Genomic DNA, 13,816 nt, shown 5'->3' on the forward strand with positions numbered 1-13,816 from the left:
AAGTGGGGTCTCAGGGTGCCCCTTATGGGGACTCTTGGCTTGTCCCGAATTGGGAGTCTCGAGGTGCTTTGCACAAGGACCCTTGGGGTGCCCCAGCTGGGAGAGGTCTCGGGGTGCTGCAGTGGGGGAGGAGCAGCCCCAGCAGCCCAGGAGATCCTCTGTCCCAGGGAGGGGCTGGGGGCAGAGAGGGGCGGGGAACATAAACACCCTGCCCTTCCAATTAGCGGCAATTAACGGCCATGGAGGGCTGCAGGCGGGGCAGGGAGAGAACTGGCAGCAGCAGCAGCGGTGGGGGTCACACTGTGGCCACTGGGGACCCCATGGCTGCGAGGGACCTGTACGTGCAGGTGACAGGTTCAGGGGTCCCAGGTGCGGTGCTGTGGAGGGAGCTGGCGGGGCTTCATGCCCTGGATAGCTGTGGTGGCTTGTGTGTCCCCTGGGTCACCTCTGTGCTGGTGCTCAGCCTGGTGGCCTGTGCAGCACCTTGCAGAGGGTTCACCACAGCTGAAGAAAGGGTTTGGTGCCTCCTGAGCACCCTGTGCTGCTGCTTTCCCAATTTACCTGGCTGCTCATCCCTGGGATTCCTGCCCCATTCTCTGCCCTCAGAGCTGATCCAGCTCTGCCCATGAAGGACCTTGAGCAGGTAGCAAGATGGGCCTTGGCTCCTTCCTTGAGCTGGTGTGTGTCAGAAATGATCACCACAGCCATGAGACTGCCCCAAAACATGGCCCTTCCTCCCTGGAGATACAGCATGAACCTGGGGCTGTGTGGTGCTGGACTCTCTTCACTGTCCATCCTCAGAGAGTGATGGGCAACCTGATGTCCCATCCCTGAAATGTTCAAGGCCAGGTTGGATGAGGTTTAGAGCAATCTGGGATAGTGGGAGGGTGGGGAACCATGGCATAGTGGGGAACAGGATGGGCTTTAAGGTGCCTTTCAGCCCAAGCTGCTTAGGGATTCTATGAGAATTCCTTGGATGTGAACCCAAAGTCCATCCCTTCCTTCTCCTTCCCTGGCCTATTCAATGCTCAGGTGATTGACTCTAATGATGCTTTGCACACTGCAGACCAGGAAATGTTTGCTGCAGCCAAGTTCCCTGAATTTGCAAAACCAACAAACCAGAATGATTTTTAAGGCCCTGGAGGGGTAGGGGCTGAGCTCTGCTCTGGGACAGGGACAGGAGCCCAAGGAATGGCTGGAGCTGGGTCAGGGTTGGGATGATCTCAGGGAAAGGTTCTTCCCCCAGAGGCTGCTGGGGCACTGCCCAGGCTCCCCAGGGAATGATCCCTGCCCCAAGGCTGCCAGAGCTCCAGGAGCGTTTGGACAATGCTGCCAGGGATGCACAGGGCTGGACCGTGGGCACCTGTGCCAGGAACAGAAGCAGCAGGAGCAAGTTCCCTGTTCTCAGAGCACGGGTCATCATGTGCCATCTTGAGGGTGGGTGTTCACCCTCTTGGCAGGTGACAAGAGGTGTTTGCATCAGGGTTTTGAGGTTTTTTGGCCCAGTTTTCAGCTCTTCCCTCATGGTTTTGTACTGCTTTGCTTGTGCTGAGCGTGGGATCTTGCTTCCTGTAGGGGGGCTCCGAGAGAGGATTGTTCCAGGTGTGAAGGAGGTGTGAGGTCCCTCCAGGGCTGAGGGACATATCTAGGGTGTGGGGTCCCTTGGCTGGCCCTGCCACTGGGCTGCCTGTCCCAGGTGAGAGCTGTGGGAAGGGCTGCAGCCCTTGGCTCCAGGGCTGGTGGCGAGATGCTTTCCTGCCTCTTGGCCAGTCTTACTGCTCTCTGCAGTGCCTCTCTCCTGTGTCCTGCAGGGTGCCCAGGTATGGATCCCTGACCACATTGAAACCTGAAGGGTGGCAGAAATAACCAGCGGCTACAGGTAACACTGTTCTCCATCTTTGCCTGGAGGATGGCCCAGTAAGGCTGGAGCTGTGCAGCCCCATGGGACCCCCTGTGCTTCTCCCCAAGTCAGGAATCCCCAGGTGGGAGATGGTTCACTCTGCACCCCAAAAGAACTCAGGCTCTTCAGCAGGCCTTGGGAGCTCACGCATTGCCTGATGTCCCACCTAGTGCCTGAGCAGGTGCCCAGAACCTGCAGTATGTCTGGCTCTGGGTGTCCCATGTCCCCAGGCTGACTCAGGAGATGGTCCTTGCTCCTGCTCCTCCCCGGCTTCCCGAAAGGCCTCCAGCTTGGCTGATGCTGGCTGGGGTGGGATTCTTGGTGACCACCAGCCAAAGCGTGGCCTGCAGACAGAATCCCTCTGGCTGTGCTGCTCCCCCAGCCCCATCCTGCTTTTGGGGACCACGTGCCTCTGCTCAGCCCTTCTGCTCCCTGCAGGCACTGGCCTACCCCATCGAGCTCCAGCTGCCTCCTCTCTGCAGCCCTGCCTGCCTCTGAGGCACCAATGACCTGGTGGCCCTGAGCTACCTGCATGAGCCAGCTGTGCTGCACTCTCTCTGCTGGCACTTCTTGGACGCCAATTCCATCTACACCTGCTGTGGTGAGCCCTGAGCCCCTCTCCTGCTCCCTGGCCTGTGCACACCTCCTGCCCTGCCCTGGCACAGCCTTCTTCCTCCAGGCATCATCCTCATCACCATCAACCCCTACGAGCTGCTGCCCATCTATGAGGAGGTGATTTACGCCTATAGCAGCTGTGAGCTGGGGGACATGGACCCCACCTCTTTGCCTTGGCAGAGGAGGCCTTCAGGCAGATGGTGAGGTAAGGGAACCCCCGGGGGGGGCAAAGGGGAAGGCTGAGGTCCCTCTGGAGGGGGCATGTCGGCAGAGCTGTCCTCACCTGCCCCTGTGTGCAGGTTTGGGAAGAACCAGTCCCTCAGCAGCAGCAGGGAGTCGGGCATGGGGAAGACTGCATTGGCCAAGTATGCCATGAGGCTCTTCACCATGGTCGGGGGCTGCCGGGGGGACTCCAGCACGGAGGAGAAGGTCCTGGCCTCCAGCCCCCTCATGGAGGTGGGTGCCCCCAGTCCCCAGACTGCGTGTGGGGAGAGCTGGGTGTCCCTGCAGCCTCTCCCTGTGCTCCTCGTGGCCTGGATCCCTGGTGTGAGGCTGTGTCTGTCCCCTCCTGGGAAAATGAGTGGCAGGAACTGAACCTCCCAGAGTGCCTGGAGGTCTGGGGCCAACTCAAGCCTCCTCCCTCTGTACTTGCCAGGCCTTTGGGAATGCAAAGACAATCGGGAATGACAACAGCAGCTGCTTTAGGAAGTACTTGGAGATTGGATTTATCCAAGAGAATGTCACTGGGGCTACCACCAAAACCTACCTGCTGGAGAAGTCCCATGTCACCTTCTGTGTGGGTCTCTGGGGTGGCACAGGGACAGGGCTGAACGGAGCCCGAGTCCTTGGAGTGGGACGGTGTTCTTCCTGAGCATCCCTGGGGAATGTGACCTCAGTGCTGCTGAGTTGAGCTGGGAAAGGTGAAAGTGTCCCTTGCCCCCAAATCTGGGGCTGTAGTACTGCTGCAGGGTGGCCCAAGGTGACCTGACTTCTGGGTGACTCTTGTTCAGCCACAGGCAAAAGAGGAGAGGAACTGCCACATCTTCTACCAGCTCTGTGCATCAGCCACGCTGCCCGAGCTCCAGGGCTTGGGTGTCCCTGAGTGTCCCCAAGTCCCTGTGACCCCCATGGCTGCCAGCCTGACCCATGTTGGGCAGTGCCAGCCCTTCCTGCCCTCCCAGCTGCTGTCTGGATGCTGGAGGGGGCTCTGCTGATGATAGTCACACAATCCTAGAATGGTTTGGGTGGGAAACTTTGGGACCCTAAAGCTCATGTCCTTCCACCCCCTGACACCTTCCACTATCCCAGGTTGCTCCAAGCCCTGTCCAGCCTGGCCTTGGACACTGCCAGGGATCCAGGGGCAGCCACAGCTGCTCTGGGCAACCTGTGCCAGAGTCCCCCCACCTTCACAGGGAGGAATTCCGTCTCAATATCCCATCTATCTCATGGGTGCCCAGGGCTGGGAGGGAGGTGGTTGGGAGCCCCATGGGGCAGGTTGTGCTGGGTCCCAGCCTGACACGTGTCACTCACAGGTGGGGCAGAGTCCTCCCACTACACCTGCCAGGGCCAATGCTCCAGTGCCCAGAGCGCCAGAGATGCCGAGGACTTGGAGAGCACCTGGCATTCCCTGTTGCTCCTGGGTGTGCAGGGGTGGGGAGGGGTGGGCAGGGCTGTCCCCAGGGCTGGCTGTCCCTCTGTCTTCACCCTGACCTTAGGGTAGGAGTGCTGGGGCCAGACATCCCAGTTCTGGAGAGCCTGGCTGTTTACTGGGAATTCCATCCCTCTGGTTTGTGGGATGTGGGGGGAGCCCGGAGGTCCCTCATGTGTGTGGGCATTAGGGACCCCTCCCTTGCTGCTCCTGTAGGTGTCCCCCAGTCTGAGCAGCTGGAGATGTTCAGCATCTTGGCTGCCATCCTGCACCTGGGCAATGTCACGATCAGAGTGCAGGACCGGCGTGGGGATGGCTGTGTCGTGGAGGTGGGCGAGGGCTTGATGCCACCACCCCAAACTGTCCCCAGAGCCGTGGCCACGCCAGGCCTCAGTGACAAGGACTGTCCCTTTGCAGCCAGGCAGCAAGGCTCTGGGACTGTTCTGTGCTCTGCTGGGCCTGGAGGGGTCACAGGTGACACATTGGCTCTGCCACAGCAAGCTGGTCACTGCTGGTGAGACCTTCCAGAAGCTGCTGTCCAGGCTGCAGGCGCTGCATTCGCGGGATGCCCTGGCCAGGTACACGTATGGGCATCTCTTCAGCTGGATGGTGAGGAGGGTCAGCTGTGCCCTGCAGTTCCTGGAGTGTCACCACACCTCTATTGGCATCCTGGACATCTCTGGGTAAGAGCAGCTTCCCTGTCCTGGGCTGCCTGGAAGAGCATGACCCTGGTCCTGGTCCTGCTCCAGCTGGGACACAGCAGTGCCTGTCCCAGCACTGGGGACAGTTGGGTGCCTGGGATGGCTCTGCCTGGGAGGTGCCTCAGGCTGGTCTCTGGTGCCCACAGGTTTGAGGTGTTTGAGCTCAACAGCTTTGAGCAGTTCTGCATCAACTACGCCGAGATGCTCCAGCAGCTCTTTAACCTGGTGGGTATTGCCCCAGTGTGTCCCCAGCTGTGTTCCCTCACTGGGAGCTGCTGAGGGGGAGCCTTGCATGTTCCTGCTGGTTTTGTGCTCTCTGCCTCCATCATGGCTGTGCTTCAGACCCTGCAAACCTGGGGCTCAGCATGGTCCCTGCTCTCTCCCAAAGTGCTCCATGGAAAGGTCTGTCAGGGGTCATAAGGAAACCAAGCTGCTGCTTGGGGCCTGACCACCTTTGTCCCCTCCTGGCTCACTCCTGATTTCCTCTATGCCTTCCAGCACATCTTCAAGCTGGATCAGGACCAGTACGTGACCAAGGGGATCCCTTGGGTATTTGTCGACGTCTGTGACAACCAGCCATGCCTGGAGCTCATCGAGGGCCAGCTTGGCATCCTGGACCTGCTGAATGAGGAGTGCAGGGTGGGTGAGGGGTGCTGGGACAGGCTGCTCTGACCACCCAGAGCCCCCCCACTGCCCCCTCTGATGTTTGTCTTCCAGATGCCGCAAGGCAGCGATGGGAGCTGGGCCAAAAGCTTTACCAGAACCACCTCAGCAGCTCCTACTTCCAGAAGCCGAAGAGGCCCATGTATGCTTTCATTGTCTCCCACTTTGCTGGAAAGGTAGGGAATGGTGTAGGTGGGGAGAGCTGGGCAGGGGCTCTGCACAAGTGGCCCCCAGTATGCCCCGTTTGGAGATCATGGTGGCACTTTCTGCACCCTCCCAGGGTGGGAAGTGGATCCTGCTGGGCTGAAACTCCTTATCTGAGGGTAAAAATATGGAAATTATGTGCTAGTTCTCATCAGCAGCCTCACAGCAGGGCAGGAGAAGAAGTGTGGCCACCACCAGTTCTGACTCCTGCATGGACATTTCCCAAGTCCTTGGACTGTGTCCAAGCAGAGCTCTGCACCAAACTGGTCTGGGGAGCTGCAGGCTGAGGCTGGTGCCAGTGTTGTGTCCTGCCAGGTGGAATACCAGTGTGCTGGGTTTGTGGGGAACAACAGGGATTCTGTTCCGGAGGAGCTGCTGGGGCTGCTACAAGCCAGCAAGGTGAGATCCCCTGGGCAGCTGCGGAGCAGGCAGAGCCTGGCTAGGCTGTGGGAGCCTGGGAGGCATGGGTGGTGTAGGAGGAAAATCCCTGTCTGCCAGCTGGCACAGCCCCACGCAGAGCTGGCCTTGGTCAGGGTGCCCTGAGAGCACAGAGTCCTTGAATATTCTGAGTTGGAAAGGACCCATAGAAATCATCCTGTCCAGCCACTTGCCCTGCACAGACACCCCAACAATCCCACCCTGGGCATCCCTGGCAGCATTGTCCAAACACTCCTGGAGCTCTGGCAGCCTTGGGGCAGGGACCATTCCCTGGGGAGCCTGGGCAGTGCCCCAGCAGCCTCTGGGGGAAGAACCTTTCCCTGAGATCATCCCAACCCTGACCCAGCTCCAGCCATTTGAGAGTGTGTCATGAGATGTGAGTGCTCCCCACTCCGTTCCCCTTGCTTGGTTGTCCCCATTTTGGAGCACACCTTGGCCATGGCCCTGCTCAGAGTCCTTAAGGCTTCTGCTGCTTCCATAAACAGTCTGTAATGCTGCTGTTTTTCCCTTCCACCCTCCATGCACCTGGTTAAAGATAAGGAGCACCTGGGAAAGTGCACAGGGCTCTTCCTGGGGGAGGGAGTAGGTGGGGCACAGCTGGATGTGGCACATCTGGGTTGTGCCCCTGGGTGGGTGGGGTTTGGGGCTGTGGCTGCTGGCGGTGGTGGCTCTGCAGGGGCTGCCTGTCTGTCACGGCTCTCTCTGGGCAGTCTGCCCTCCTCGCCGAGCTCTTCCTGAAGGACGGGGAAGTCCCCATGTCCCTGCAGTCCCGCAGGTCCAGCGGGGCCAGGGGCCCTCATGGCTCTGGCCACAGGTCCCTGCCCAGGAGCCAGAAGAGCAAGACGTCCCTCTCCAGCCAGGTATGGGGAAGGGGGGCAGGTGTGCTGGCCCTGCCAAGAGCCCTGTGTGCCCTGGGGACCTCCTTGTGACCCCGGGGGTTCCTGCTGGCCCTGTGCTTCCCCCCTGCCTTGTCCCCTGCAGTTCAAAGCCCCCCAGCTGATGGAGGTGCTGGGCAGCACCATCCCCACCACATCTGCTGCATCAAACCCAACAATGGGAAACAGCCTTTTGCGTGACTGCCTGGCTGGAGGCACTGGGGCATTGCTGTTCCTCTGCTCTCTATTCCTCTTGCCCTGCGTGGTTTGGGGTGTGCCGAGCTGGCTAGGACCCATTCTGGATCAGCCCCTCCGTGCCCCAGGTTTGACTCCAGGTGAGTGGTGGAGCAGCTCTGAGCCTGTGGGGTCCTGGAGACCATCCAGATCAGTGCCTCAGGATACCCCTGCAGGTACCCCTGCCCCAGCAGCACCCTGGCTGCTCCCCCCTCTCCAGTCACAGCATCTCTGACCCCACTCTGTCCCCTGCAGATGGATGTACCAGGAGTTCTTGGAGAGGTACCAGGTTCTTGGAGAGGAGAGTCCTCTGGTGAGCAGAGAGAAGCTGAAGGGCACTGACATGAAGCAGATCTGCAGCACTGCCCTTGGGAGACTGCTCCAAGTAAGGCTCCTGCTTTGGGGATGCAGCCGTGGCACCTCAGGAACATTTCCAAAGCAGGAAAGGTATCCCTTGCAGGTGCTTTTCCCTGTCTGTTGGTGCCCAGTTGTCCTAGGTTGCAATATAGATGTAGTTAAGTATTCTATTACCACCAGCTGTGGGCCGTTAGCTGCTATCACCTGCTAATGACCCACTCCGGATGACAGGCAATGGGCCATCCGTTAGCTATTATCAGCTGTTAACGACCCACCCCGCATGACAGGCAATGGGCCATCAAGGACCCACCGTGTGACTCATGGACTTATCTCATCCCATTGTGAGATGCTCTGCCCAGGAGGGAGGAGCCAGGTGTTCCCACCTGGATATAACCTGGCCTTGGAACTGCCTGAGGTAGCCCTGTCTACTGGGTTCCCAGAGGACCAGAGCTACTACTGGATCTTCAGCTGGAAACTAGACCTTCACAGGATCACCGCTTCAACTGGACTACTTCAGTTGGACTGCTACTACCACCCTAACAGGGTGTTAGGTTGTATCTGACTTTGTCAGTGCTTTTCCTTGTATTATTTCACTTATTTTTAATTTCAGTCTTGACTTGTGATCTCCCACTGGTTTGTTTTCAAACCAACACACCAGTGAGGCACAGAAATGGGTGAGCTGGGGATGAGCTCTGCCTGCAGGGAGGCTGGATGGGAAGGATCCCTCTTGGAGGAGCTGAGGGAATGCTTTGTCCTGGGACTGACTCTCCCTTTGCTGCAGGACCCCAGCAAGTACCAGTGTGGGAAGACCAAGATGTTTCTCCAGGCTGGCCAGGTGGCCATGCTGGAGGAGCTGCAGGTGCAGAGCCTGTGGGCAGCCTGCACTCAGCTCCAGAGGCACCTGCAGGGCTGGCTGGCCCCGTGGCACTTCGGGTGGCTCCACAGGGCCATGCTGGGCCTGCAGTGCACTCCCAGGCCTGCTGGCCTGCAGGTGAGTGGGGACAGGGCTGGGGACAGAGGGCAGTGCTGCCGGCTCCAGGCTGGGCTGTGACACGGCTGTCCCCATGGGATGGGGTGCAGGCTCTGCCACCCCCTGCCCAGGGCTTTGTCCTCCCTCTGCCCAGGGAGCCACCCCTTGCCCTGTCCTCTCTTTCAGGCTTTGCTGTCCCTTCTCTGAGCACTGCCAACCCCTGTCCAGCTCTCTGTCCCTTCTCTGGGCTCTGTCACCTTCTGCCCAGCTCCCTGTTCCCCCTCTTGGCTCTGTGCTTCCTGCCCCGGCTCCCTGCCCTCCCCACAGGTTTGTGAGGATGTTGGGGAGGACCAGAGTTGCCATGGTGCTGCAGAAGACCCTGCAGATGCTCCTGGCCCGATGCTCATTCTTGCACCTGTGCCAGGCCACCGTCACCATCCAGACCTTTGCCCGGGGCCTGTTTGCCCAGTGCCCTTACCAAGAGGTGGGAGCCCGGCAGGGCAGGGGGTGCCTGGGTCCCCTCTGGGGGTGCTGGTGGTGCCACTCTCCTGCCTCTGCCCCTGCAGATGATGAGGCACCACAAGACCATGGTGATCCAGGCCACTGTCCAGGGCTGGCTGGCTTGGACACACTATGGCCATGCTGTTCCTGTAGTGCTGCTGCCGCCAGGCCTGGGCGTGATGGGAGCTGTGCTGGCTGCAGCTCGAGGCACACTCGGTCAGGCACAACAGGCAGCTGCACAAGGACATGGAGATCAAGGTGATCCAACTGCAGTGCAGGTTGGATGAGCAGGTGGGTCCCAGGTGCAGGGGCAGGAGCTTTGTTCTGACCACCTCTAACCTGCGCCTGTCCCAGCCCTCTCCTGGCCCTAGGGCAGAAGCTGATTGCTCCATGGGGCCCCAGGAGAAGTGGTGCCTCTGGGCTTTGTTCCTGGGTTTCTGTGCTCCTTGGTGGCCTTGGAATGGGTGGGGCAATCTCCTGGGTGCAGCCTTGCAGCAGTGTCATGTGCTGGGAACAGTTCTGGTGTGACACGTTCCACTGTGCTGCTGCTGGCAGCATTCCTTGTCACCATCTGGGTGTCTCTGCTCTGACTGTCACTGCTCCAGTTCTGGGGGTGTCTCTGGAGGAGGAGGGAGGTGGTGTGATCCTGTCTGGGAGTTGAAGGAACCAGGGCAGGATAATTCTGCTGTTGGAACCAGACTGGAGGTGGGGAAGGGACCCATACATGAGCTTTGCCATGGCTTTAGAGCCCATGGGGGCAGCAGGTCAGGGAGAGCTGCTCTCCCAGGCCTGAGGTTTGTGTGTGGGGATTCCAAGGCTCAGAGCTCCAAAGAGATGGTGGGAAATGGGGTCCCATTGCAGAAGGACAGCCTGAGTCCATGGGGGCTCTCGGTGATGTGACATGTGGGGATTGCCCACTGTTCCCAGCACTGTTCCCAGCACTGTTCCCAGCACTGTTCCCAGCACTGTTCCCAGCCCTGCCTGATGCTCTGTCCCTTGCCCCAGGCCCAGGACAAGCAGCAGCTGGTGGAGCAGCTCTCAGGGCTGCAAGAGCAGCTCTCGGGGCTCACAGCTGCCCACGCCAAGGAGCTACAGTGCCTGCGGGATGAGATGCAGTGGCTGCAGGAGGACGCAGCCCGTGATGCCCAGGTCCAGCAGCTGGCACAGCTGGAGAGGCACAGCATGGAGCTGAGGCAGCTCTGTTGGGGGATGCTGCTGCTCTTCTGGGGCTCCACAGTGCTCTCCAGGAACCTGGAAACTCCAGGTAGAATCTGGAAACTCCAGGTAGTCCCTGGAGGAGCCAGCTGGGCAGGGCTTGGGCTGTGCCTCCCTTCTGCCTTCCCACAGCGCTCGGTGGAGATAGAGGCTGTGAAGCTGCAGCTGGGGGAGGAGTGAGATGCCCTGACCCAGCGCACGTTGGAGCAGCCACAGGATCTGGAAGGTAAAAGGGGCGCTCTGATCCCCTCATCCCCCTGGGTACGGGCAGGTCCTGCAGGCTCGGTGTGTCTCTGCACATCCCCTCTCTGAGGGGTCACGGTGTGGCTGTCCCCACTCCCTGCTGTGTCTGTCCCCACAGAGCAGCGCCTGCGAGTGGCGCGGGAGAGCCAGGGGATGCTGCGGGAGCTGGAGGAGGAGCAGGAGCGCTACCGGAGCCTGGAGCAGGAATACACCCGCCTGGAGCAGGATTATGAGAACCTGCGGATTAAGGTGGCCTGCCACAGGGTGAGGGGCTGGCAGGGAAACAGGAGCCTCCAGGCAAACCCTTCCTTGGCTCCTCGTGGGGAGTGGGCAATGCTCACCTCTGAGGGAGAAATGCACTCCCCAGTTCACCTGCTGGGGGTCCCCAAGCCAAGATGCCCTCCCGAGGCTGTCACTGCTCTGGGTGATGTGGCATCAGGGGATCAGCCTTGTCTTTCTCTTCCCCAGTTAGCGAAGCACCTCGAGATGATCCCCTGTGGCTAGCACAGGTCTTTGCCACGAGAATTCCTTTTGTGTTTTATAAATAAAGTTTGGATGTTATTGAAAACAGTGTCCCAAGATTTGGACGGTGCAGGCCTGGCCAATTAGGCCTAGGGGGAGGTTTCTGACTGACCAATCTGGGTGACCTTTGAAAACTCTATATATATGATGAAATCAAAACAATAAAGGCTTTTCCTTCTTGCCACTGAGAACTGGGTTCTTCTCTCTGCTAGCGGCTCAACAGCAACAATCCCCCTCCTCGGAGAGCTTCCAGGGCTCCAAGAGAAGCTATTTGTCTTCCTCCCTGTCCACAGCCCCCTTGAGAGACAGCTCTGTCCTGCAGGCTGAGGCTGGTGGGGGTGACAAGTGTGTTGTCCCTTCCCCTGGCTGTGGGGACAGATGTGCCCCAAGGTCCCTGCCTAGTGGCTGGTCCTCTCGGGAGGGGTGTCCCCAGGGATTCACTGGCTGCTGTTTCACACCCTGTCTCTGTGCACAGGGGCTGGAGGAGCCGCGGGCTGGAGTGAGATGCTGAGTGGTGTAGGTGGCCAGGCCTCCTTGGAGAGGTCGTGTCTCCTCCCCAGGGTGGAGCTGGCTGGGACCTGGGAGGAGCTGTGGAGGTTCAAGGGCTCGGTGCAGCTGGAGGAGAAGAAACCATTGGGATTCCTCAAGCGCAGGGTGAGCTGCTGCCCTGATGCCGTGAGCAGGGCTGGCTCTGGGCTGGCCTCACCCCTTTCTCCTCCATACTGGACATAGCTGGGGCTGGGCAGGAGCTCAGGGTAGGCAGTGGGCAGTGACGTGAGACACACCCGTGACGCAGTGCAGGTCACCAACAGGTGAGTGTGGCCCCAGTGAGGTGGCCTCAGCTGAGGTTGGTTCCCCCATGCTGCTGGTGGGGCTTTTCCTGGTGCTTAACCAGCCATGGCCTGGCTTGTGGTGCTGGGCACCTGCAAATCCTCTTTGGAAGAGCTACATCCTCCCACATGAGAGACATCACAGCCTCAGGAGAGCTGGGCCAGCCGGTCCCTCACTGCTCAGTTGGGTGTGGGGCACCCCTGGCTCTCCTTCCCTGCCATCCAGCCTACCCAGCTGTGTTTTCTTGGATGGGGCTGGAGCATCCCACTGTGCTCAGAGCACCTCTGTGAGCAGATGGGATGTCCTGGACTCCACAGGAGCCTCTTGAGAGCTGGTGGAGCTCATTCCTAGGCTGTGCCACATGTGCTCTGTCCTCACAGGGGACATGCTGGGGCTGTGCTGCCCTGCCTGGGCAGGGGAAGAGTCCCCAGTTCTGCAGCTTCTTGGAGGAAATACCCCCTCGGCAGCCTCCCAGGGGCTGGGATGGGGCTGCAGTGCCTCAGTTTCCCTGTGCCGGTGTGCAGGCTGCACAGGTTCCTTCAGAGCTTACTTTGGACTCACTGAACAGGGTTTCAGAGACTCTCTCATGGACTGTAATTATTGGCCTGTTCACAGTGGGCAGCTGGTGTGTAAGTGATTAAGACCATGTTCTAAAATAAATGATTACTTAGGTTCTAAGTAGTCATGGCTGGAAAAGACCTTTAAGCTCATCAAGTCCCACTATCAATCCCTGTTCACCACTCAACCACATCCTCATGTGCCCCAGCTCTAAAGTGTTTGAAGGCTCCCAGGGATGTTGATTCTACTCTGGCCCTGGGCACCCTGTTCCAAGGCCTGGAACAGCAAGGCCTGACCATGCTTTCAGTGAAGAAATTTTCCTAATAGCCATTATAAATCTGTCCTGGTGCAATGTGAAGCCATTTCTTCTCATCCTGAAGCTCCTTGAAGCCTGGGCCCGAGAATCTCTGTGTCCATCCTTGTACTTCAGACCGCTTTGGATCTACCAAGGTACAGATTCCAAAAAATTGGTAACTTCTATGGCTTCCACAGAGCAGTCAGGGGTAAGAGTGAAGGGCAGGACTCTGTTCTAAACTCCCCCTGATTTATACAGCTGCCAAGACCCCCAGGGTCAGGATTCTTCACTCCAAAAGGCTCCTGGATCAAGGTACGGGACGTCACTCACCATTTACCCTCCCTGCCTCACCTTGGTGGAATTAGTTTAAATTGTTGTTAATCAACTCCTATGAGGGTAATGAGAAATAAAACTAAATCTTAAACCACCTTACCCCTCCCTTCTCCTCAGGCTCAACCTCCCTCCCCACTTCTCCACCTCCTCCCCCACAGCTGTGCAGGGATGGGTAGTGGAGGTTGTGGTCAGTTCATCACCTCTTGTCTGTGCTGCTCCTTCCTCCTCTTCCCCTGCTCCAGTGTGGAGTTCCTCCCAGGGGAGCCAGCCCTCCATGAACCTCCACTGTGGATGGATCCCAGAGCTTCTGCATGAGCTGCTCCAGCCCCAGGTGCTGCCAGACGCCTGCCTAGTACAGCTATGCCAGAGGGTCAGATCTTCCTTACGGCACATCCCACTGCCCTGGCCAGGGTCCTCCAGGCGCTGCAGGTGAATTTCTGCTCCCCTCGACCTCCATGGGCTGCAGAGGCACAGTCTGTGTCACCTCAGGCTGAGAGGGAACCTCTGCTCTCTTTTCACATGGGCACAGGAGCCCCAGTACTGATAATTAAATCTAATTCATTAACCCAGAAACCTTCAAGAAAGGGTGTATCCATCAAGGATCACTGGAAAAAGACAAGACCCCAAGAGCCAGGATCGGACTGGACTTGAAAACTTTATGGGTCCCTTCCAGCCTAAACCATCCCATGATTCTAGCAAAGCCTGGTGGCAGC

General features: G+C 58.9%; 1 pseudogene; it reads left to right on the forward strand.

The window, feature by feature from the left end:
• Positions 1-239: 239 nt before the first annotated feature.
• LOC146426315 (unconventional myosin-Vb-like) lies at positions 240-10,374 on the forward strand (annotated as a pseudogene).
• The last annotated feature ends 3,442 nt before the right edge of the window (positions 10,375-13,816 follow it).

The sequence above is a fragment of the Lichenostomus cassidix genome, chromosome 28, assembly GCF_008360975.1.
Source record: "Lichenostomus cassidix isolate B80296 chromosome 28, HeHo_3.0, whole genome shotgun sequence".
Classification (NCBI taxonomy): domain Eukaryota; kingdom Metazoa; phylum Chordata; class Aves; order Passeriformes; family Meliphagidae; genus Lichenostomus; species Lichenostomus cassidix.